Source organism: Mercurialis annua, linkage group LG4 (genome assembly GCF_937616625.2).
Source record: "Mercurialis annua linkage group LG4, ddMerAnnu1.2, whole genome shotgun sequence".
Taxonomy (NCBI): domain Eukaryota; kingdom Viridiplantae; phylum Streptophyta; class Magnoliopsida; order Malpighiales; family Euphorbiaceae; genus Mercurialis; species Mercurialis annua.
In genome coordinates this window covers 10,838,387-10,865,567 of record NC_065573.1, presented here as the reverse complement: position 1 = coordinate 10,865,567, position 27,181 = coordinate 10,838,387, and the positions used below count along the sequence as shown (strand labels likewise).

At 31.7% G+C, this 27,181-nt stretch overlaps 1 long non-coding RNA gene across 2 annotated transcripts; it reads right to left on the bottom strand.

Moving 5' to 3' along the window:
• Positions 1 to 14,349: 14,349 nt before the first annotated feature.
• Positions 14,350 to 16,079, bottom strand: LOC126679058 (uncharacterized). Of its 2 annotated transcripts, XR_007640792.2 has the most exons (4): positions 15,766 to 16,079; positions 15,514 to 15,682; positions 14,792 to 14,981; positions 14,350 to 14,697 (listed from the first exon to the last, which is right to left on the bottom strand). It is a non-coding gene; the product is annotated as an uncharacterized LOC126679058 (long non-coding RNA). The 2 variants fall into 2 exon arrangements; XR_007640791.2 differs by having other exon boundaries at positions 14,695 to 14,981; positions 15,766 to 16,072.
• Positions 16,080 to 27,181: the final 11,102 nt, after the last annotated feature.

Sequence of the window (27,181 nt, the reverse complement as noted above, 5' to 3'; positions counted from 1 at the left end):
CAAACGTTTCACCTTTTTAGAGATTAAAGACAAACGTTTACAAAGGTTACGAAAGAAATCCAAACGTTTCACATTTTTAAAAATTTATGGCAAACGTTTACAAACGTTACGAAACAAAACCAGGCGTTTCACCTTTTTAGCAATTTAAGCCAAACGCTTACAAACGTTACGAAACAAATCCAAGAGTTTCCACCTTATTTGCAATTTAAGCCAAAACGTTTACAAACGGTACGAAGCAAATCGAAACGTTTAACCGTTTTAGCGATTTAAGCCAAACGTTTACAAACGGTACGAAACAAATACAAACTTTTCACATTTTTAGCGATTTAAGCCAAACGTTTAGAAACGCTACGAAACAAATCTAAACGTTTCACATTTTTAGCAATTTAACCCAAACGTTTACAAACGATACGAAACAAATCCAAGCGTTTCTCCGTTTTTGCAATTTAAGCCAAACGTATAAAACGTTACGAAACAAATCAAAGTGTTTCACCTTTTGAGCAAGTTATGCCAAACGTTTACAAAGGTTATGAAAAAGATCCAAACGTTTCATCTTTTTAGCGATTTAAGCCAAACATTTACAAACTATACGAAACAAATCCATACGTTTCCCCTTTTTTTTCGATTTAAGCCATACGTTTACAAACGTTGCGAAACAAATCCAAACGTTTCATCTTTTTAGCAATTTATGCCAAACGTTCACAAATGTTACGAAACAAATCTAAACATTTCACCTTTTTAGCAATTTAACCCAAACGTTTACAAACGTTACAAAACTAAACCAAACGTTTAAAACCTCACAAAATAAACCCAAACGTTTCACATTTTTAGCGATTTAAGCCAATCGTTTACGAACATTACAAAACAAAACTAAGCGTTTCACCCTTTTAGCAATTTAAGCCAAACGTTTAGAAACGTTACGAAACAAATCAAAGCGTTTCACCTTTTTTAGCAATTTAAGCTAAACGTTGATAAACGTTACGAAACAAATCCAAATGTTTCACCTTTTTACCGATTTAAGCCAAACATTTACAAACGTTACGAAACAAATCCAAACATTTAGCCTTTTTAACGATTTAAGCCAAACGTTTACAAATGTAACGAAAAATATCCAAAAGATTCACCTTTTTAGCGATTTAAGCCAAACGTTTACAAACGTTACGAAACAAATCCAAACTTTTCACCTTTTTAGCAATTTAGGCCAAACGTTTACAAACGTTACGAAACAAATCCAAGCGTTTCACCTTTTTAGCAATTTAAGCAAAACGTTTACAAACCTTACGAAACAAATCCAAACGTTTCACCTTTTTAGCGATTTAAACCAAACGCTTACAAACGTTACGGAACAAATCGAAACATTTCACATTTTTAGCGATTTAAGCCAAACCTTTACAAACGTTACGAAACAAATTCAAACGTTTCACCATTTTAGCAATTTAAGCCGAACGTTTACAAACGTTACAAAACAAATCCAAACGTTTCACGTTTTTAGCAATTTAAGCCAAACGTTTACAAAAGTTACGAGACGAAATAAAACGTTTAAAACGTTACGAAACAAATCCAAATGTTTCATATTTTTAGAGATTTAAGCCAAATCCTTACAAACGTTACAAAATAAAACCAAGCGTTTCACCTTTTTAGCAATTTAAGCCAAATGTTTACAAACGTTACGAAACAAATCCAAACGTTTCACCTTTTTAGCGATTTAAGCCAAACACGTACAAACGGTACGAAGCAATTCTAAACGTTTCACCTTTTAAGCGATGTAAGGCAAATGTTTACAAACGCTACGAAAGAAATCCAAATGTCTCACCTTTTTAGCAATTTAATCGAAACGTTTACAAACATTCCGAAACAAATTCAAGGGTTTCACCTTTTTAGTAATTGAAGCCAAACATTTACAAACGTTACGAAACAAATCCAAGTGTTTCCCCTGTTTAGCAATTTAAGCCAAACGTTTACAAACGTTACGAAACAAATCCAAACGTTTCACATTTTTAGCGATTTACGCCGAACGTTTACAAACTTTACGAAACAAAACCAAACATTTCACCTTATCAGCAATTTATGTCAAACGTTTACAAAAGTTACGAAACAAATCCAAACATTTTCCCATTTTAGCGATTTAAGCAAAACGTTTAAAATGTTACGAAACAAATCCAAACATTTCAACTTTTTAGCAATTTATTCCAAACGTTTACAAACGTTACTAAACAAAACCAAACGTTTCACCTTTTTAGCGATTGAAGCCAAATATTTACAAACGTTACGAAACAAATCCAAATGTTTCACCTTTTTAGCGATTCAAGCCAAATATTTACAAACATTACGAAACAAATCCAAGCGTTTCACCTTTTTAGCATTTTAAGCCAAACGTTTACAAACGTTACGAAAAGTTTCACCTTTTTAATGATTTAAGCCGAACGTTTACAAACATTACGAAAAAAAACCAAACGTTTCACCTTTTTAGCAACTTAAGCCAAACGTTTAGAAATGTTACGAAACAAATGAAAACGTTTCCCATTTTTAGCGATTTAAGCCAAACGTTTACAAACGTTACGAAACAAATCCAAGCGTTTCAACTTTTTAGCAATGTAAGCCAAACGTTTACAAACGTTACAAACAAATCCAAGCGTTTCAACTTTTTCTCAATTTAATCCAAACGTTTAAAACGTTACGAAACAAATCCAAACGTTTCACATTTCTAGCAATTTAAACCAAATGTTTACAAACGTTGCGAAACAAATCCAAACGTTTCACCTTTTTAGTGATTTAAGCCGAACATTTACAAATATTACTAAACAAATCCAAACGTTTCACCTTTTTTGCGATATAAGCCAAACGATTACAAACGTTACAAAAAAAACCTAATGTTTCCCCTTTTGCTATTTAAGCCAAACGTTTTCAAACGTTACGGAACAAATCCAAACGTTTCACCTTTTTAGCGATTTAAGCCAAATGTTTACAAACGTCACAAAACAAATCCAAACATTTCACCTTTTTAGCGATTTAAGCCAAACGTTTACAAAGGTAACGAAACGAATCCAAACGTGTCACCTTTTTAGCAATTTAAGCAAAATGTTTACAAACGATACGAAACAAATCCAAACGTTTCACCTTTTTAGCGATTTAAGCCAAACGTTTCACCATTTTAGCAACTTAAACCAAACGTTTACAAACGTTCTGAAAATAATTCAAACGTTTCACATTTTTAGCAATTTAAGCCAAACGTTTACAAACATTACGAAACAAATCCAAGCGTCTCACCTTTTTAGCAACTTAAGCCAAACCTTTAAAACATTACGAAACAAATCCAAACGTTTCACATTTTTAGCAATTTAAGCCGAACGTTTACAAACGTTACGAAATAAAACCAAACATTTCACCTTTTTAGAGATTTAAGCCAAACGTTTTCAAACGTTATGGAACAAACCCAAACGATTCACCTTCTTAGCAATTTAAGCCGAACGTTTACAAACATTATGAAACAAATCCAAACGTTTCACCTTTTGAGCGATTTAAGCACAACGTTTAAGCATTTTACGCCAAACGTTTACAAACGTTACGAAACAGATCTAAACGTTTCACCTTTTTTGCAATTTCAGCCGAACGTTTACAAACGTTCCGGAACAAATCTAAATGTTTCACCTTTTTATCGATTTAAGCCGAACGTTTACAAACGTTACGGAATAAATCTAAACGTTTCACCTTTTTAGCTATTTTAGCCGAACATTTACAAAGATTACTAAACAATTCCAAACGTTTTGCCTTTTTAGCGATTTAAGCCAAACGTTTGCAAACGTTGTGAAACAAATCCAAATGTTTCACCTTTTTAGCGATATAAGCCAAACGTTTACAAATGTTACGAAACAAATCCAAACGTTTACAAACATTACGAAACAAATCTACACGTTTCATCTTTTTAGCGATTTAAGACAAACGTTTACAAACATTACGAAACAAATCCACACGTTTCATCTTTTTAGCGATTTAAGCCAATGTTTAGAAAATATTACGAAACAAATCCAAATGTTTCACCTTTTTAGCGATTTAAGCCAAACGTTTACAAAGGTTATGAAATAAATCCAAATGTGTCATCTTTTTAGAGTATTAAAAAAAGTTTAAGAAACAAATCCAAACGTGTCACCTTTTTAGCAATTTAAGCAAAACTTTTACAAACGCTACCAAACAAATCCAAACGTTTCACCTTTGTAGCAATTTAAGCCAAACGTTTACAAACGTTACGGAACAAATAAAAACGTTTCACCTTTTTAGCGATTTAAGCCGAACGTTCACAAACGTTACGAAACAAAACCAAACGTTTAAAACGTTACGAAACAAATCCAAACGTTTAAAACGTTTCGAAACAAATCTAAACATTTCACCTTTTTAGCATTTTTAGCCAAACGTTTACAAACGTTAGAAAACAAATCCAACGTTTCACGATTTTAGCAATTTAAGTCAAACGTTTACAAACGTTAAGAAATTTCAAACGTTTCACCTTTTTAGCGATTTAAGCCAAATGTTTACAAACGTTACGAAAAAAATCCAAAATGTTTCCCCTTTTTAGTGATTTAAACCAAAAGTTTACAAACATTATGAAACAAGTCCAAACGTTTCGCCTTTTTAGCAATTTAAGCCTAACGTTTACAAACGTTACGAAACAAATCCAAACGTTTCACCTTCTTAGTGGTTTAAGCCAAACGTTTACAAAAGTTACGAAATAATAGCAAACGTTGAAAATGTTACGAAACAAAACCAAAAGTTTTATATTTTTAGCGATTTAAGAAAAACCCTAACAAACATTACGAAATAAACTAAGCGTTTCACCTATTTAGCAATTTAAGCTAAACGTTTACAAACGTTACGAAACAAATCCAAGCGTTTCACCTTTTTAGAAAATATAAACCAAACATCTACATACGTTCCGAAACAAATTCGAGCGTTTCACCTTTTTAGTAATTTAAGCAAAACGTTTACAAACGTTATGAAACAAATCCAAGCGTTTCACCTTTTTAGCAATTTAAGCCAAACGTTAAAAAATGTTAAGAAACAAAACCAAACGTTTCACCTTTTTTAGCGATTTAAGCCGAACGTTTACAAACGTCACGAAACAAAACCAAGCGTTTCCCCATTTTAGCTATTTAAGCAAAACGTTTAAAACGTTACGAAACAAATCCAAACATTTAACCTTTTTAACGATTCATGCCAAACATTTACAAACGTTACAAAACAAATCCAAACGTTTAACCTTTTTAGTGATTGAAGCCAAACGTTTACAAACGTTACCAAATAAATCCAAATGTTTTGCCTTTTTAGCGATTTAAGCCAACATTTACAAACGTTACGAAATAAATCCAAACGTTTCACCTTTTTGGGAATTCAAGCCAAATTTTCTGAAACAAAACAAAATGTTTAAAATGTTACAAAACAAATCCAAACGTTTCACATTTTTAGCGATTTAAGCCAAACGTTTACAAAAGTCACGAAACAAATCCAAACATTTCCCCATTTTTAGCTATTTAAGCAAAACGTTTACAAAGATTATGAAACAAATCGAAATGTTTCGCCTTTTTAGCAATTTAAGCCAAACGTTACGAAACAAATCCAAGTGTTTCACGTTTTTTAGCAAATTAAGCCAAACTTTACGAAACAAATCCAAGCGTTTCACCTATTTAGCAATTTAAGCCAAACGTTTACAAACATTACGAAACAAATCCAAACGTTTCACCTTTTTAGCGATTTAAGACAAACGTTTACAAACGTAATAAAACAAATCCAAACTTTTCACCTTTTTAGTGATTTAAGCCAAGCATTTACGAATGTAACGAAACAAATCCAAACGTTTCACCTTTTTATCGATTTAAGCCAAACATTTACCAGATGTTATTCAACAAATCCAAACGTTTCACCTATTTTGCAATTTAAGCCAAAATTTTACAAACTTTAAGAAACAAATCCAAATGTTTCACCTTTTTAGCGATTTAAGCCAATTGTTACGAAAAAAAACCAAACGTTTAAAACGTTACGAAACAAATCCAAACGTTTCACATTTTTAGCGACTTAAGCCAAACCTATACAAACGTTACGAAACAAAACCAAGCGTTTCACCTTTTTAGCAATTTAAGCAAACGTTTACAAACGTTATAAAACAAATTCAGGCATTTCAACTTTTTAGCAATTTAAGCCAAATGTTTACAAACGTTCCGAAACAAATCAAAGCGTTTCACCTTTTTAGCAATATCAGCCAAATGTTTACAAACGTTAGAAAACAAATCCAAGCGTTTTACCTTTTTAGCAATTTAAGCCAAACGTTTACAAACGTTACAAAACAAATCCAAACGTTTCACCTTTTTAGCAATTTAAGCTAAACGTTATGAAACAAATCTGAACGTTTCCCCTTTTTAGCAATTTAAGCCAAACGTTTACAAACGTTACGAAACAAAACCAAGCGTTTCACCTTTTTAGCAATTTAAACCAAACGTTTACAAACGTTACGAAACAAATACAAGCATTTCATCTTTTTAGCAATTTAAGCCAAACGTTCACAAACGTTCCGAAACAAATCAAAGCGTTTCACCTTCTTAGCAATTTAAGCCAAATGTTTACAAACGTTACGAAACAAATCCAAACGTTTCACCTTTTTAGCGATTTAAGCCAAATGTTTACAAAATGTTCCGAAACAAATCCAAATATTTCACCTTTTTAGCAATTTAAGCCAAAATTTTACAAACCTTACAAAACAAATCCAAATGTTTCACCTTTTTAGCGAATTAGGCCAAACGTTACGAAACAAAACCAAACGTTTAATATGTTACGAAACAAATTGAAACGTTTCCAATTTTTAGCGATTTAAGCCAAACCTTTACAAACGTTACGAAACAAAACCAAGCGTTTCACCTATTTAGCAATTTAAGCCAAACGTTTATAAAGGTTACGAAACAAATCCAAGAGTTTCAACTTTTTAGCAATTCAAGCCAAACATTTACAAACGTTACGAATCAAATCCAAGCATTGCACCTCTTTATCAATTTAAACCAAACGTTTACAAACGTTACGAAACAAATCCAAACGTTTCACATTTTTAGCAATTTCAGACAAACATTTACAAACGATACCAAACAAATCCAAACGTTTCCCCTTTTTAGCAATTTAAGCCAAACATTTATAAATGTTACGAAACAAAACCAAATGTTTCACCTTTTTTGCAATTTAAGCCAAACGTTTACAAACGCTACGAAACAAAACTAAACGTTTCACCTTTTTTGCGATTTAAGCCGAACGTTTTCAAACGTTATGGAACAAATCCAACAGTTTCACCTTTTTAGCGATTTAAGCCAAACGTTTACAAATATTGTGAAACAAATCCAAACGTTTCACCTTTTTAGCGATTTAAACCAAATGTTTATAAAGGTTACGAAACAAATCCAAACGTGTCACCTTTTTAGCGATTTAAGCCAAACGTTTACAAACATTACGAAACAAATCCAAACGTTTCATCTTTTTAGCAATTTAAGCCAAACGTTTACAAACGTTATGAAACAAATCCAAACGTGTCACCTTTTTAGAAATTTAAGCAAAACGTTTACAGACGTTACGAAATAAATATAAACATTTCACCTTTTTAGCGATGTAAGCCAAACATTTAAAAAGGTTATGAAACAAAACCAAATGTTTCACCTTTTTAGCAATTTGAGCAAAACGTTTACAAAGGTTACGAAACAAATCCAATCCTGTCACCTTTTTAGCAATTTAAGACAAACATTTACAAACGTTACGAAACAAATCCAAACGTTTCACCTTTTTAGCAATTTTTGCCAAACGTTTACAAACTTTATGAAACAAAACCAAGCATTTCACCTTTTTAGCAATTTAAGCCAAACGTTTACATACGTTATGAAACAAATCCAAGCATTTCATCTTTTTAGCAATTTAATCCAAACGTTTATAAACGTTCCGAAACAAATCAAAGCGTTTCACCTTCTTAGCAATTTAAGCCAAACGTTTACTAACGTTACGAAATAAATCCAAGCGTTTTACCTTTTTAGCTATTTAAGCCGAACGTTTACAAACGTTACGAAACAAAACCAAACGTTTCACCTTTTTAGAAAATTAAGCCAAACGTTTACAAATGTTACGAAACATATCCAAACGTTTCCCCTTTTTAGCGATTTAAGCCAAACATTTACAAAATGTTACAAAACAAATCCAAACATTTCACCTTTTTAGCGATATAAGCCAAACGTTACGAAACAAAACCAAACGTTTAATACGTTACGAAACAAATCGAAACGTTTCACATTTTTAGCGATTTAAGCCAAACCTTTACAAACGTTATGAAACAAAACCAAGTGTTTCACCTATTTAGCAATTTAAGCCAAATGTTTACAAACGTTACGAAACAAATCCAAGAGTTTCAACTTTTTAGCAATTTAAGCCAAACGTTTACAAACGTTACGAATCAAATCCAAGCATTGTACCTTTTTAGCAATTTAAACCAAACGTTTACAAACATTACGAAACAAATCCAAACAATTTACCTTTTTAGCAATTTCAGCCAAACATTTACAAATGTTACGAAACAAATCCAAATGTTTCCCCTTTTTAGCAATTTAAGCCAAACGTTTATAAACGTTACGAAACAAATCCAAACGTTTCACCTATTTAGCAATTTAAGCCAAATATTTACAAACGTTACAAAACAAATCCAAGAGTTTCAACTTTTTAGTAATTTAAGCCAAATGTTTACAAACGTTACGAATCAAATCCAAGCGTTGCCCCTTTTTAGCAATTTAAACCAAACATTTACAAACGTTACGAAACAAATCCAAACATTTCACATTTTTAGCAATTTCATCCAAACGTTTATAAACGTTAAGAAACAAATCTTAACGTTTCCCCTTTTTAGAAATTTAAGCCGAACATTTATAAATGTTACGAAACAAAACCAAACATTTCACATTTTTTGCGATTTAAGCCGAACGTTTTCAAACGTTACGGAACAAATCCAACCGTTTCACCTTTGTTTGCGATTTAAGCCCAACGTTTATAAACGTTGTGAAACAAATCCAAACGTTTCACCTTTTTAGCGATTTAAGCCAAACATTTACAAAGGTTACGAAACAAATCCAAAGGTGTCACCTTTTTAGCGATTTAAGGCAAACGTTACGAAACAAATCCAAACGTTTCACCTTTTTAGCGATTTAAACCAAACGTTTACAAAGGTTACGAAACAAATCCAAATGTGTCACCTTTTTAGCAATTTAAGCAAAATGTTTACAGATGTTACGAAACAAATCCAAACGTTTCACCTTTTTAGCGATGTAAGCAAAACATTTACAAATGTTATGAAACAAAACCAAATGTTTCACCTTTTTAGTGATTTGAGCGAAATGTTTACAAAGGTTACAAAACAAATCCAAACCTTTCACCTTTTAAGCAAATTAAGCCAAACATTTACAAACGTTACGAAACAAATCGAAATGTTTAAGCTTTTTAGCAATTTAAGCCAGACATTTACAAACGTTACGAAACATATACAAACGTTTCATATTTTAGCGATTAAGCCGTACTTTTACAACCGTTACGAAACAAAACCAAACGTTTAAAATGTTACGAAACAAATCAAAACGTTTCCCCTATTTAGCAATTTAAGCCAATTGTTTACAAACGTTACGAAACAAATCCAAGCGTTTCACATTTTTAGCAATTTAAGCCAATTGTTTACAAATGTTATGAAACAAATCCAAGCGTTTCACCTTTTTTAATGATTTTAGCCAAACGTTAACAAAAGTTACGAAACAAATCCAAATGTTTTGCCTTTTTAGCAATTTAAGCCAAACGTTTACAAACGTTATGAAACAAATCCATACGTTTCCCCTTTTTAGCGATTTAAGCCAAACGTTTACAAACGTTACGAAAAATAATCAAAATGTTTCACCTTTTTAGCGATTTAAGCCAAACGTTTACAAACGTTACAAAACAAATCCAAGCGTTTCACCTTTTTAGCAATTTCAGCCAAACATTTACAAACATTACGAAACAAACCCAAACGTTTCCCCTTTTTAGCGATTTAAGCCAAACGTTTATAAAATGTCACGAAACAAATCCAAAGGTTTCGCCTTTTTAGCAATTTAAGCCAAACGTTTACAAATGTTACGAAACAAATCCAAACGTTTTCCCTTTTTAGCGATTTAAGCCAAACCTTTACAAACGTTACGAAACAGAACCAAACGTATAAAATGTTATGAAACAAATCCAAACGTTTCCCAATTTTAGCGATTTAAGCCAAACCATTACAAATGTTACGAAACAAAACCAAACGTTTTTCCTTTTTAGCAATTTAAGCCAAACGTTACAAAACAAATCCAAGCATTTCACCTTTTTTGCAATTTAAGCCAAATGTTTGCAAACGTTATAAAACAAATCCACGCGTTTCACCCTTTTAGCAATATAAGTCAAACATTTACAAACGTTACGAAATAAATCCAAGCCTTTCTTCTTTTTAGCAGTATAAGCCAAACGTTGACAAACGTTACGAAGCAAATCTAAACGTTTCACCTTTTTAGCGATATAAGCCGAACATTTACAAACGTTACGAAACAAAAGCAAACGTTTCACCTTTTTAGCGATTTACGCCAAACGTTTCAAAAAAAATCAAAACGTTTCCCCTTTTTAGCGATTGAAGCCAAACATTTACAAACGTTACGAAACAAATCCAAACATTTCCCATTTTTACCAATTTAAGCCAAACGTTTACAAACGTTATGAAACAAATCCAAACGTTTTCCCATTTTAGCAATTTAAGCTAATTGTTTAAAATGTTACGAAACAAATCCAAACGTTTCACCTTTTTAGCGATTTATGCCAAACGTTACAAAACAAATCCAAACGTTTCCCCTTTTTAGCGATTGAAGCCAAACTTTTACAAACGTTACGAAACAAATCCAAACGTTTCACATTTTTTGCAATTTAAGTCAAACGTTTACAAACGTTACGATACAAAAACCAAGCGTTTCACCTTTTTAGCAATTTAAGCCAAACGTTTACAAATGTAATGAAACAAATCCAAGCGTTTCACCCTTTTAGCAATTTAAGACAAATGTTTACAAATGTTTCGAAACAAATCCAAGCGTTTCACCTTTTTAGCAATTTAAGCCAAACGTTTACAAACGTTATGAAACAAATCCAAACGTGTCACCTTTTTAGAAATTTAAGCAAAACGTTTACAGACGTTACGAAACAAATATAAACATTTCACCTTTTTAGCGATATAAGCCAAACATTTAAAAAGGTTATGAAACAAAACCAAATGTTTCACCTTTTTAGCAATTTGAGCAAAACGTTTACAAAGGTTACGAAACAAATCCAATCCTGTCACCTTTTTAGCAATTTAAGACAAACATTTACAAACGTTACGAAACAAATCCAAACGTTTCACCTTTTTAGCAATTTATGCCAAACGTTTACAAACTTTACGAAACAAAACCAAGCATTTCACCTTTTTAGCAATTTAAGCCAAACGTTTACAAACGTTATGAAACAAATCCAAGCATTTCATCTTTTTAGCAATTTAATCCAAACGTTTACAAACGTTCCGAAACAAATCAAAGCGTTTCACCTTCTTAGCAATTTAAGCCAAACGTTTACTAACGTTACGAAATAAATCCAAGCGTTTTACCTTTTTAGCTAGAGTTTTTTAGACAAATACCCTTAAAACATATAAATATTCTCAAGAGCACCTATTAACTAAAACTACTTGATTTTTACGGATTGACCAAAATTAATTGCAAAATTAAACTTCTGATTGTACAGTTCATTTGTTCGACAAATCTTTAACGCCGCGGAGCTGATGTTAGACTAGCCACAACAAGTGGTGGTTGAATACCAATTAGAATTTCCTATGCTCTTCTTTTATTTCACGCACAAACAGAGCAAAGTCCAACTTCATCACCAAACCTTAAACTTAATCTTCTTAATCCAATTTCCTCACTCAAACAAACAATTAAACATAGTTTGATCATAAATTTTTCAATCGGCAAGCTTAAATCAACAATTGGTGGAGGAAATCGACGGAGCGGTCAAATCAGAGGTTTGATTCTCGGAGAAAGCCATCAATCGTTGTAGCCAAAACCTTCGAAAACTTGAAGTTGATGTAAGGATCGTGTGAATTTGTTGTTTTTAGATTGAATTAAGTTGGGGTTAGTGTAATTGAAATTTTGGTTTAGTAAAAGATATGGCCTTGGACTTGCATCATCTGAAACAGATGACCCTTCAGCTTAAAGAAATAATATTTTGTTTGTCTTGCATTATCAATGCTATTTGTCACTTTTTAATTCAATTTCGAAAAAGAATGATGGGTTTAGTAGAATGCAGTTGTCATTTAAATACTTTCTTACTCAACCAACTTCCATTTGTTGATTGTGGCTTTATTGTTTTTGCACTTTTAACTCTGTGAGATTGTAAGATGGCCTACTCTTTATTGCTTTCAAGTTGTTCGATGAAATGCCTGATAGAAACTTGGTTTTATGGTCTTCTGTGATTTCTTGTTTGAATAATTAATGGGTCTTTGTTAGAAGCTTTACATTTATCCAAACAGATGAAAATGTAAAATCTGATAAGGTTATAATGCTTATCATTATCTCAGTTGTATCAAACTTTAGAATTAAATAAATGAGTTGATGGGTATGTTAGTAGAGATGATTGTTTGGAGCTTACTACAAAATATAAAATTTACTAAATATAAATTTACCAACGGTTAACTATCGGTTTACTTTAAAAAAAAAATACAATTTGCTATTGTTTATTTTTTAAAAAAAAATTATAAAATATTAAACATATGGTTTATATCTGTTTATTAAATATAAGTTTACCAACTGTTAACCATCAATTTACTTAAAAAAACAATTTACTATTGGGTTATTTTTTAAGATTATAAAATATTAAATTTATAGTTTATATCGGTTTACTAAATATAAGTTTACCAACGGTTGACTATCAGTTTACTTAAAAATAATTTATTATTGTTTATTTTCTAAAAATTATAAATTATTAAATTTATGGTTTATATTAGTTTACTAAATATAAATTTACCAACGGTTTACTAGCAGTTTACTTAAAAAATAATTTACTATTTTTTATTTTTTAAAATTATAAAATATTAAATTTATGGTTTATATTGGTTTACTAAATATAAGTTTACCAACAGTTGACTATCAGTTTACTCAAAAAACAATTTACTATTGCTTATTTTAAAAAAAAATATAAAATATTAAACTTATGATTTATATCGGTTTACTAAATATAAGTTTACCAACGGCTGACTATCAGTTTACTCGAAAAACAATTTACCATTGTTTATTTTTAAAAAAAATTAAAAAATAAATTTATGGCTTATATCGGTTTACTAAATATAAGTTTACCAACAATTGACTATCAGTTTACTAAATATAAGTTTACTATCGGTTTAATTTTATTTACTAAAATATAAGTTTACTACCGCATTTTCAATTTACTAATAAAATTTATTTTACCCAAAATTCAAATATTCTAATAGTTTACCTAAAAGTTTACCAATATTACTATTATTAAAAGCCAAAAAACTTTAAAAAGTAAAATGAAATCATAAATGGTAACCAAAAGCTTACTAAATAGTTACTTAATAGTTACCAACAGATAACACAAAAATAATAATAATCATTAGACAATTACTATAATTACAAGTATACTACGTAAAAGTTTATTAAATTATATATAAGAAGTTTACTATTAGATTATCAAATATTTACCTATAATTTAAAATAAAATAAAATATATACTAAAGTATAGTTTACTACTAGTTAACTAACAAAGTACTAAATAGATACTGAATTTATAAAACTAAACAAAAATAACTATCACTATTCATAGGTTTAGAAAACAATCCTATATAACAAAATAATCCAAACAAACAACTAAAACTGAATATCCATATATTAGACAATCACAACTTTTAATTATTTTTTCCCTTCATTTTTGCCTTTCTCGCTTGCGCATTCGTCTTCTTAACTTCAACCTCTTCGTCACTCTCAATATTTTCAGCCATTTTCATGTTCCCATATTGATACAAAAAAAATACAATACGCTCTCAATGGTGATCAGCATAAATAATACTTTCACCAAACTTGTCATCACGTGGATCCAATCCCTTCACAAGTTTTAGTTTAGTAACCCTTTAGTGAACTGTTGGAAACTATTTAGTAGAATATATTATATCGGTTTACTAACTAGTTTATTTATATCGGTTTACTAATGACTACAACACAACTAGAAAACAATGAAAAGATAGTGCAACTCTTTGGCCAGCATTCATGAATTCTTTAGCTCTTTTTCGATATTTGTTCACCCAATCCAAAATGCATAATCAAAAGACACCAAGATAGAGTTATATAAAACCAGTTGCTTCAATATGAAACATTGACTTTAATGGACTCTTTGCCACATCCAATACGCAGCAAATGCATTACTACAAGCCAACATGTTACTCGTTGAAATAAAGGACTAACTTTCTTTTATCAGACACAAATCGATGCCTTACATATGCATGAAATCTTTAAGCTCTGTATTGCTTCTTGTATATAATTATAAGCAATTGATTAATGAAATTTAAACATGCAGAGTTGCTTTCCTAAGATAACCCAACTATTGCAGCTACAGTTCCTACAATAAAACAAAAATTAAAAACCAAATCATGAATACAAAACTCATTGCAGATGATAAATAAAGACCACACAATCAAAAAAAGAAAACAAACCATATCCTATACTGTGTAATCCAAAAACCATATAGTAGCAAGGCTTCAAGCTCAGAGATATTGAAACTAAAATTCCCATCTTTAGTTGAGTCTAATTACTTGGGTATTCACGAATGAACTCAACTGCAACTTCGAAGCCAACGATTATTGTAACTCCCAAACAGATTTCCCACGTTCAAGCTGCGGTTATCTGCGCGAAAAAAGTCGGTTACCAGCTTAAAATACACAGCACTTTAAGTGAACAAGGTGATATATTTTTAAAATACGCAGCACTTTTCACATATTTCCGTCGATACTTTCATACTACTATCAGTTTACTTAAAATGTACTGTCGGTTTACTTAAAGTTCTAGTCAATATATAATTAAACAGCGTAATTAAAATCTAGAACCACAATTTCTGTTGAGGTATTTCATCAAACACCTAACGAGCATTACTAAAAAACTTGTCTCCACAAATAAAGAATTTGAAACCAAACAAACATAGAAACATAAATCAATTTGAAATTAATATTCAAATTCACAAGCAAAAATAGAAAACTGAATAAAAGAACAATTATATTTATTTTATCTCTAAATTCTAAAATCAAGAAATTTGACCGGCTCATCTCAAGCAAATAAGCATAATTGCTCAACATACATAATATAACAATCACAAGACTTTTCATCTGATGAGCTATGTAAAGCAATGCAAAATAAAGAAGCATGAAGAGCCACACATTACCTTAAAAAATTGAATCCCACATCATTTTGATTAATGCTTGCAAAAACCGGAACCGAAACCCGAACAGGAACAAGAAAAACGAACTTGTTGTGCTTCGAGTAGCTGGATTGAGGTTTGTTTACTGACTACTGCTATACCTGATTGTTTGTGGACTCGGTGAACCATCCCTCTGTATGTATCAAAAATTAATTCAAAATTGACAATTTAAGAATGGAAAAGAAGGAAGAATGGGGAAATGGAGTGAAACTCAACCGTTTTGAATATGGGAAAGCAGCGTAGACTGTTGTTGGGAAGATAGAAAGTCCCCGCAAAGCCACAAGCCGTTGATTTGCTTAATTGGTTGCCATGTACGGTTTGTAGCTTGATTGATGGTTGAATGAGATTCATGACCGTTTACTTGCAGGATGGTAATTGTTGTTGTTCGTCGTCAGCGTCGCTTTCTAATGAGTCTTCGAACACATGTTTCAGTAACCTTTCATGATAATCGTAAAAAGGGAAAAAAAGAAGATGATAATCGTAAAAAAAGAAGAACGTGGGCCGCGTGGTAGCTGTGAAAATATTTAGGCATTTTGAGGTGATGGGTCTAATTTCCACTTTTAGCTATTTAAGCCAAACGTTTACAAACGTTACGAAACAAAACCAAACGTTTCACCTATTAAGAAAATTAAGCCAAACGTTTACAAATGTTACGAAACATATCCAAACGTTTCCCCTTTTTAGCGATTTAAGCCAAACATTTACAAAATGTTACAAAACAAATCCAAACATTTCACCTTTTTAGCGATATAAGCCAAACGTTACGAAACAAAACCAAACGTTTAATACGTTACGAAATAAATCGAAACGTTTCACATTTTTAGCGATTTAAGCCAAACCTTTACAAACGTTACGAAACAAAACCAAGTGTTTCACCTATTTATCAATTTAAGCCAAATGTTTACAAACGTTACGAAACAAATCCAAGAGTTTCAACTTTTTAGCAATTTAAGCCAAACGTTTACAAACGTTACGAATCAAATCCAAGCATTGTACCTTTTTAGCAATTTAAACCAAACGTTTACAAACGTTACGAAACAAATCCAAACATTTCACCTTTTTAGCAATTTCAGCCAAACATTTACAAAGGTTACGAAACAAATCCAAGCGTTTCACATTTTTAGCAATTTAAGCCAATTGTTTACAAATGTTATGAAACAAATCCAAGCGTTTCACCTTTTTTAATGATTTTAGCCAAACGTTAACAAAAGTTACGAAACAAATCCAAATGTTTTGCCTTTTTAGCAATTTAAGCCAAACGTTTACAAACGTTACGAAACAAATCCATACGTTTCCCCTTTTTAGCGATTTAAGACAAACGTTTACAAACGTTACGAAAAATAATCAAAATGTTTCACCTTTTTAGCGATTTAAGCCAAACGTTTACAAACGTTACAAAACAAATCCAAGCGTTTCACCTTTTTAGCAATTTCAGCCAAACATTTACAAACATTACGAAACAAACCCAAACGTTTCATCTTTTTAGCGATTTAAGCCAAACGTTTATAAAATGTCACGAAACAAATCCAAAGGTTTCGCCTTTTTAGCAATTTAAGCCAAACGTTTACAAATGTTACGAAACAAATCCAAACGTTTTCCCTTTTTAGCGATTTAAGCCAAACCTTTACAAACGTTACGAAACAGAACCAAACGTATAAAATGTTATGAAACATATCCAAACGTTTCCCAATTTTAGCGATTTAAGCCAAACCATTACAAATGTTACGAAACAAAACCAAACGTTTTTCCTTTTTAGCAATTTAAGCCAAACGTTACAAAACAAATCCAAGCATTTCACCTTTTTTGCAATTTAAGCCAAACGTTTGCAAACGTTATAAAACAAATCCACGCGTTTCACCTTTTTAGCAATATAAGTCAAACATTTACAAACGTTACGAAATAAATCCAAGCCTTTCTTCTTTTTAGCAGTATAAGCCAAACGTTGACAAACGTTACGAAGCAAATCTAAACGTTTCACCTTTTTAGCGATATAAGCCGAACATTTACAAACGTTACGAAACAAAACCAAACGTTTCACCTTTTTAGCGATTTACGCCAAACGTTTACAAATGTAATGAAACAAATCCAAGCGTTTCACCCTTTTAGCAATTTAAGAGAAATGTTTACAAATGTTTCGAAACAAATCCAAGCGTTTCACCTTTTTAGCAATTTAAGCCAAACGTTTACAAACATTACGAAACAAATCCAAACATTTCACCTTTTTAGCGATATAAGACAAATATTTACAAACGGTTCGAAACAAATCAAAACGTTTCACCTTTTTTGCGATATAAGCCAAATGTTTACAAACGTTACTAAACAAATCAAAGCGTTTCACCATTTAATGATTTAAGCAAAATGTTTAAAACGTTAAGAAACAAATCCAAGCGTTTCACCTTTTTAGCAATTTAAACCAAACGTTTAGAAACATTACGAAACAAATCCAAACATTTCACCTTTTTAGCGATTTAAGCCAAACGTTTACAACCGGTACAAAACAAATCCAAACATTTCACCTTTTTAGAGATTTGAGCCAAACTTTTACAAACGTTACGAAACAAATCAAAATGTTTCACCATTTTAGCGATTTATGCCAAATGTTTAAAAGGTTACGAAACAAATCCAAACGTTTCAACTTTTTAGCGATTTATGCAAAACGTTACGAAACAAATCCAAATGTTTCATATTTTTAGTGATTTAAGCCAAACTATTGCAAATTTACGAAACAAAACCAAACGTTTAACCTTTTTAGCAATTTAAGCCGAACGTTTACAAACATTACGAAACAAATCAAAGTGTTTCACCTTTTTAGCAATTTAAGCCAAACATTTACAAACGTTAGGAAACAAAACCAAACGTTTCCCCTTTTTAGCTATTTAAGCCAATCGTTTACAAATGTTACGAAACTAAACCAAACGTTTCACCATTTTAGCGATTTAAGCCAAATGTTTACAAATATTACGAAAAAAAATCCAAGCGTTTCACGTTTTTAAACGTTTGGTTTAAATGTTTAATTAAATGTGAAACGTTTGGTTTTGTTTCGTAAAGTTTGTAAACGTTTGACTTAAATTGCTAAAAAGGTGAAACACTTAGATTTTTTTGGTAAAATTTGTAAACGTTTGGCTTTATTCGCTAAAATAGGGAAACATTTGGATTTGTTTCGTAAATGTTTATAAACTGAGCGATTTAAGCCAAACGTTTAAAACGTTACGAAACAAATCCAAGCATTACAAAAAAAATCCAAGCGTTTCCCCATTTTAGCGATTTAAGCCAAACGTTTAAAACGTTACGAAACAAATCCAAATGTTTCACCATTTTAGCGATTTAAGCCGAACTTTTACAAAGGCTATGAAACAAAACCAAACGTTTCACCTTTTTAGCAATTTAAGCCAAACGTTTAGAAACATTAAGAAACAAATCTGAACATTTAAAGCTTTATGAAAAAAAAAAAAACGTTTCACCTTTTTAGCGATTTAAGCCAAACGTTTACAAACGTTACAAAACAAAGCCTAACATTTACAAATGTTACGAAACAAATCCAAGCGTTTAAACATTTTAGCAACTTAGACAAAACGTTTATAAACGTTATGAAAAAAATTCAAACGTTTCACCTTTTTAGTGATTTATGTTGGTGCAGCGGGACGTGAGGGTCCGAATCGTATATTTCAATTTAAAATTGGAATTCCAACAATTCGGATCCAGAAATTGATCATATCAATAACAAATGGATCGTCGTATCATCTAGTAATTAAAGCACGCATCTAGAAACCGTAAGAAGAATACCTATGTCGATTCTCCAACGATTCTTGTAGTCCCGATAGTACGACGACCTCAAGCTCGTCCACACGAGTATGCGTCCGATTGAATCCTCGCCTTGAAGTAATCTGCAAGAGTTCCTCTTGCCGAGCAACCCTAAGCTCAAACTCTTGCCTCGATTACGTCTTTGCTGGGATGTATAAAAAAACTTTCTCCAAGCTTTTCTGTGATTGATGACTACTTGAACTCCTTCAAATATGGTCTCTTAAGTGTGGTGTTGTTTAGAATGAGCAAAGGCAACCTCTATTTATAGGGTAGAGCTTTGCTTAAGAATGCAACACCTCACATGCTAGGTGTCACACGCTAAGCAAAGGTGTTGCCACCATTCGACACATCATATGCTAGGTGTCACACATCAAGCATAGGTATTGCCATCTTCTGACACGTCGGATGCTAGGTGTCACATACAGAGACATACATGACATCATCACGTGACATCATCATATGACATCATCGTGACATCATCACATGACATCATCGTGACATCATCACATGACATCATCGTGACATCATCACATGACATCATCGTGACATCATCACATGACATCATCGTGATATCATCACATGACATCATCGTGACATCATCACATTAACTTGGATAAAATACAATTAGGTGCCTACTAATTTATAACTCTTACAAATTAGTCCCTAATTTATACTTGTTTTTCATCTTAGATTAATTTCCGAGATATGCTAGTATCTATATGAAATCGATCTCTCGTAAACTCAATCGGTTGCACACCCTATTGTGTGTGACTAACTAGGTTCACATCTATATGGCAACGAGAGTCATAAGAAACGCCTTTCTTATATTAAATAATTAAATCCCATTAATTATTAATTCTCGTAGATCGTGAGTGACGTCTAGCAACATATCACGACCCCCAAATAGATATGAATGTTTCGATGCATTCTTTATGAACCAATGTTCATAATTACCGTACACTCAAAATTCCCTTCATCTAAGATTCCGATCTCGACTAGTGTCACGGTTAAGTCAAACACTGTTTGTCTTAATCATATGACCTCATCTCAGTTCTTATTCTTGATAAATATGACTTCCACTAGAAACAACTTTCTAAGTAAGTCATATACACCCGCGCAGGTTTTATCATCCATCAAGAACAATTTGAGATAGCATAGAATCTTTTCTCCGTTCATCCGGAGTGATAAATCCTCTCTTGGTTAAACCCCTATCTCCATATACAACTAACTAGAGCCAACACATCCTGCGACCCTAGCTTATGAAAGATCTAGGGATAAGGAGTATCAAACTCTAATCACCTATATACAAGATAGTGTCACCGCAAGTCAAAGGACATATGTACAATTATGAAATAGATGACATTAAATTGACTTTGATGAAATACCATGTATAAGTCATCTAGCGTCACTTGTTCGACCCACTCAACATCTTGAGTGTCCACATGTTTATCCTGATCTCCATCAAGAAGTATGATACTCACTACTTCCTATAATTAGTAACTCCTTACTAATCAGGAGAATAAACAGAGGTGACAATCTTTCCGGGATAATACGATGCCCTTATTCGTAGGACCCCATCGATCATGAACTGTTATTTAGATCACATGTATAATAAAATCTGTAACTCATATTCTTAACACCTTAAGAATAGATTCTATCACAATGTGATAAGGACAATACGTAATAAATGAACACTTAGTTGATGAGACACTTAGTTCAATTAGAACATATATATCTTTGCCATTGGGATTATTTCTACAAATATACATGATCAAATGGCCCTAGGGCACATACTACTAACAATTTAAGCCAAACATTTACAAAGGTTATGAAACAAAACCAAACGTTTTATATTTTTAGCAATTTAAGACGAACGTTTACAAACGTTACGAAACAAAACCAAACGTTTCATCTTTTTAGCGATTTAAGCCGAACATTTATAAACGTTACGAAACAAATCAAAGTGTTTCCCCTTTTAGTTATTTAAGCTAAATGTTTGCAAACGTTACGAAACAAATCCAAACGTTTCACCGTTTTAGCGAGATAAGCCAAAAGTTTACAAATGTTATAAAACAAATCCAAACGTTTCACCTTTTAAGCGATTTAAGCCAAACGTTTACAAATGTTAAGAAACAAATCCAAACGTTTTCCCATTTTAGCAATTGAAGCCAAACGTTTATAAACGTAACGAAATAAATTCAAGCCAAACGTTTAAAAACGTTACGATACAAAACCAAACGTTTCACCTTTTTAGTGATTGAAGCCGAACGTTTACAAATGTTACGAAACAAAACCATTTGTTTCACCTTTTTAGCGATTTAAGCCAATTTGTTTACAATCGTTACGAAATAAATCAAACTTTTCACTTTTTTAGTGATTGAAGCCAAATGTTTGTAAACGTTACGAAACAAATCCAAATGTTTCCCCTTTATAGTGATTGAAGCAAAACGTTTACAAACGTTACGAAGTAAATCGAAACGTTTCACCTTTTTAGCAATTTAAACCAAACGTTTACAAACGTTACGAAACAAATCCAAACATTTCCCTATTTTAGCGATTTAAGACTAACGTTGAAAATGTTACGAAACAAATCCAAACGATTTAAGCCAAACGTTTACAAACGTTATGAAACAAAAAGGTGAAACGTTTGGTTTTGTTTCGTAACCTTTATAAACGTTTGGCTTAAATCACTAAAAAGGTGAAACGCTTGGATTTGTTTCGTAACGTTTGTAAATGTTTGACTTAAATTACTAAAAAGGCGAAACGCATGGATTTGTTTCATAACGTTTCTAAACGTTTGGCTTTATTTCGTAACATTTGTAAACGTTTGGCTTAAATCGCTAAAAATGTGAAACATTTGGATTTGTTTAAACGTTTGTAAAATGTTTGGCTTAAATCGCTAAAATGGGGAAAGCTAAACGTTTACAAACGTTGCGACACAAAACCAAACATTTCACCTTTTTAGCGATTTGAGCCGAGCGTTTACAAACATTACGAAACAAATCCAAACTTTGTAACTTTGTAAACGTTTGGATTTGTTTTGTAACTTTGTAAGTGTTTGGCTTAAATCGTTTGGATTTGCTTCGTAACGCTTTAAACATTTGGCTTAAATCGCTAAAATGGGGAAACATTTAGATTTGTTTCGTAACGTTTATAAACGTTTGGATTAAAGGTGAAACACTTGGATTTGTTTCGTAGCATTTGTAAACTTTTGGCTTTGTTTCGTAACGTTTGTAAACGTTTGCCTTAAATCGCTAAAAATGTGAAACGTTTGGATTTGTTTCGTAACGTTTGTAAACGTTTGGATTTAATCATTAAAAAGGTGAAGCGTTCGGATTCGTTTCACAACGTTTGTAAACGTTTGGCTTAAATTGCTAAAAAGGTGAAACGCTTGGATTTGTTTTGTAACGTTTGTAAACGTTTGGTTTTGTTTCATAACGTTTGTTAACATTTGGCTTCAATTGCTAAAAAGGTGAAATGTTTGGATTTGTTTCGCAACGTTTGTAAACGTTTCGCTTAAATTGCTAAAAAGGTGAAACGATTGGATTTGTTTTGCAACCTTTGTAAACGTTTGGTTTTGTTTCGTAATGTTTGTAAACGTTTGGCTTCAATTGCTAAAAAGATGAAATGTTTGGATTTGTTTCTTAACATTTTGAAACGTTTGGTTTTGTTTCGTAATGTTTGTAAACGTTTGGTTTTATTTTGTAACGTTTGTAAACTTTTGGCTTAAATAGCAAAATAGGTGAAACTTTTGGATTTATTTCGTAACGTTTAAAACGTTTGGTTTTGTTCTGTAACGTTTGTAAACGTTTGGCTTAAATTGCAAAGAATTTGAAACGTTTGTTTTTGTTCAGTAGTTTGTAAATGTTTGGCTGAAATCGCTAAAAAGGTGAAACGTTTGGTTTTGTTAACCTTTGTAAACGTTTGGTTTTGTTTCGTAACGTTTGGCTTAAATCGCTAAAAATGTGAAATGTTTGGATTTGTTTTGTAACGTTTATAAACATTTAGAAACGTTACGAAACAAAACCAACGTTTACAAACAAATCCAAATGTTTCACCAAAACGTTTAAAACGTTACGAAACAAATACAAACGTTTCACCTTTATAGCGATTTAAGCCAAACGTTTACAAATCCAAGCGTTTCACCTTTATAACAATTTAAGCCAAACGTTTACAAACTTTACGGAACAAATCCAAACATTTCACCTTTTTAGCGATTTAAGCCAAACATTTAAAATACGAAATAAATCCAAACGTTTACAAACGTTACGGAAAAAAAACCAAACGTTTCGAAACGTTACGAAAAAAATCCATGTGTTTCACCTTTTTAGTAATTGAAGCCAAACGTTTACAAATGTTACAAAACAAAACCAAACGTTTACAAACGTTACGAAACAAATCAGAGCGTTTTTACCTTTGTAGCAATTCAAGCCAAACGTTTACAAACGTTACGAAACAAATCCAAACTTGTCACCTTTTTAGCGATTTAAGCTAAACTATAAAACGTTACGAAACAAAACCAAACTATTAAAAAGTTACAAAATAAATCCAAATTCAAACGTTTAAAACGTTACGAAACAAATCCAAACGTGAAAAGGTGAAACGATTTGGGGAAATGTTTACAAACATAACAAAACCAAACCAAACGTTTCCTATTTTTAGCGATATAAGCCACACGTTTAAAACGTTATAAAACAAAACCAACCGTTTAAAACGTTACGAAGCAAATCCAAACGTTTTACCTTTTTAGCAATTTAAGCCAAACGTATACAGACTTTACGAAACAAATTCAAACGTTTCCTCATTTTAGCGATCTAAGCCAAACGTTTAAAACGTTACGAAAAAAATCTAAACATTTAACCTTTTTAGCGATTTATGCCAAACGTTTACAATTGTTACGAAACAAATCCAAACGTTTCACCTTTTAGCGATTTATGCAAAACGTTTACAAAGGTTATGAAACGAATTCAAATGTTTCACCTTTTTAGCAATTTAAGCCAAATGTTTACAAACGTTAAGAAACAAATCCAAGCGTTTCACCTTTTTAGCACATTAAAGCAATCATTTACAAACGTTACGAAACAAATCCAAGCGTTTCACCTTTTTAGCAATATAAGCCAAACGTTTAAAAACCTTACGAAACCAATCCAAGAGTTGCACCTTTTTAGCAGTTTAAGCCTAACATTTACAAACGTTACGAAACAAATCCAGGAGTTTCACCTTTTTAGCAGTTTAAGCCTAACATTTACAAACGTTACGAAACAAATCCAAACGTTTCACCATGTTAGCGATTTTAGCCAAAGGTTTACAAACATTACGAGAAAAAAATTGAAACCTTTCCTCATTTTAGCGATCTAAGCCAAACGTTTAAAACATTACGAAACAAATACAAACGTTTCACCTTTTTAGCAATTTAAACCAAACGTTTACAAACGTTACGAAAAAAATCCAAACGTTTCACCTTTTTAGCGATTAAAGCCAAACGTTTAAAAACGTTAAGAAAGAAATCTAAACGTTTCACATTTTTTACAATTTAAGCCAAACGTTTACAAACGTTACGAAACAAATCCATGAGTTTCAACCTTTTTAGCAATTTAAGCCCAAACGTTACGAAACAAATTGAAACGTTTAACCTTTTTAGCGATTTAAGCCAAACATTTACAAATGATACGAAACAAATATAAACTTTTCACCTTTTTAGCGATCTAAGCCAAACGTTTATAAACACTACGAAACAAATCCAAACGTTTCACCTTTTTAGCAATTTAAGCCAAACGTTTACAAACGTTACGAAACAAATCCAAGCGTTTCTCCTTTTTAGCAATTTAAGCCAAACGTATAAAACGTTACGAAACAAATCAAAGCGTTTCACCTTTTTAACAATTTAAGCCAAACGTTTACAAAGGTTATCAAACAAATCCAAACGTTTCACCTTTTTAGCTATTTAAGCCAAACATTTACAAACGCTTCGAAACAAATTCATACGTTTCACCTTTTTTGCAATTGAAGCCAAACGTTTACAAACATTGTGAAATAAATCCAAACGTTTACAAATGTTACGAAACAAATCTAAACATTTCACCTTTTTAGCGATTTAAGCCAAATGTTTACAAACGTATGAAACTAAACGAAACGTTTAAAATGTTCTGAAATAAATCCAAACGTTTCACATTTTTAACGATTTAAGCCAATCATTTACAAACATTACAAAACAAAACCAAGTGTTTCACCTTTTAAGCAATTTAGGCAAAACGTTTACAAACGTTACGAAACAAATCCAAGCGTTTCACCTTTTTAGCGATTTAAGCCAAACGTTTACAAACGTTACGAAACATTTCGCCTCTTTCGCGATTTAAGCCAAACGTTTACAAAGGTTAAGAAAAATATCAAAATTTTTCACCTTTTTAGCAATTTAAACTAAACGTTTAATACGTTACGAAACAAGTCCAAACGTTTCACATATTTAGCAATTTAAGCCAAACGTTACGAGACAAACCTAAACGTTTCACCTTTTTAGTGATTTAAGGCAAACGTTTACAAACGTTACGAAACAAATCCAAAAGTTTCACCTTTTTAGCGATTTAAGGCAAACGTTTACAAACGTTACGAAACAAATCGAAACGTTTCACCTTTTTAGCGATTTAAGCCAAACGTTTACAAACGTTATAAAAAAAATCCAAACGTTTCACCTATTTAGCGATTTAAGCCAAATGTTTACAAAAGTTACGAAACAAAACCGAACGTTTAAAATGTTACGAAACAAATCCAAACGTTTCATATTTTTAGAGATTTAAGCCAAACCCTTACAAACATTACGAAACAAAACCAAGCGTTTCACCTTTTTAGCAATTTAAGCCAAACGTTTACAAACGTTACAAAACAAATCCAAACGTTTCACCTTTCTAACGATTGAAGCCAAAAGCTTACAAACGGTACGAAACAAATCCAAATGTTTCACCTTTTTAGCAATTTAATCGAAACGTTTACAAACGTTCTGAAACAAATTCTAGCGTTTCACCTTTTTAGTAATTGAAGCCAAACATTTACAAACGTTACGAAACAGATCCAAGTGTTTCACCTTTTTAGCAATTTAAGCCAAACGTTTACAAACGTTACGAAACAAATCCAAGCGTTTCACCTTTTTAGCAATTTAAGCCAAACGTTTACAAACGTTACGAAACAAATCCAAACGTTTCATCTTTTTAACAATTTAAGCCGAACTTTTACAAACTTTACGAAACAAAACCAAACATTTCACCTTTTCATCAATTTAAGCCAAACGTTTACAAAAGTTACGATACAAATCCAAACGTTTCCCCATTTTAGCGATTTAAGCCAAACATTTAAAACGTTACGAAACAAATCCTAACATTTCAACTTTTTAGCAATTTATGCCAAACGTTTACAAACGTTACAAAATAAATCCAAACGTTTTATCTTTTTAGCGATTTAAGCCAAAAGTTTACAATTTTTACGAAACAAATCCAAACGTTTCATCTTTAAAGAGATTTAAGCCAAACTTTTACAAAAGTTAGGAAACAAATTCAATTGTTTCACCATTTTAGCAATTTAAGCCAAATGCTTACAAACGTTACGAAACCAATCCAAGTGTTTCACCTTTTTAGCAATTTAAGCCAAACGTTTACAAACATCATGAAACAAATCCAATTGTTTCATCTTTTTAGCGATTTAAGCCAAACGTTTACAAACGTTACGAAACAAATCCAAACGTTTCTCATTTTTAACGTTTTAAGCCAAACGTTTACAAATGTTACCAAACAAATCCAAACGTTTCACCTTTTTAGCGATTTAAGCCAAACATTTACAAACG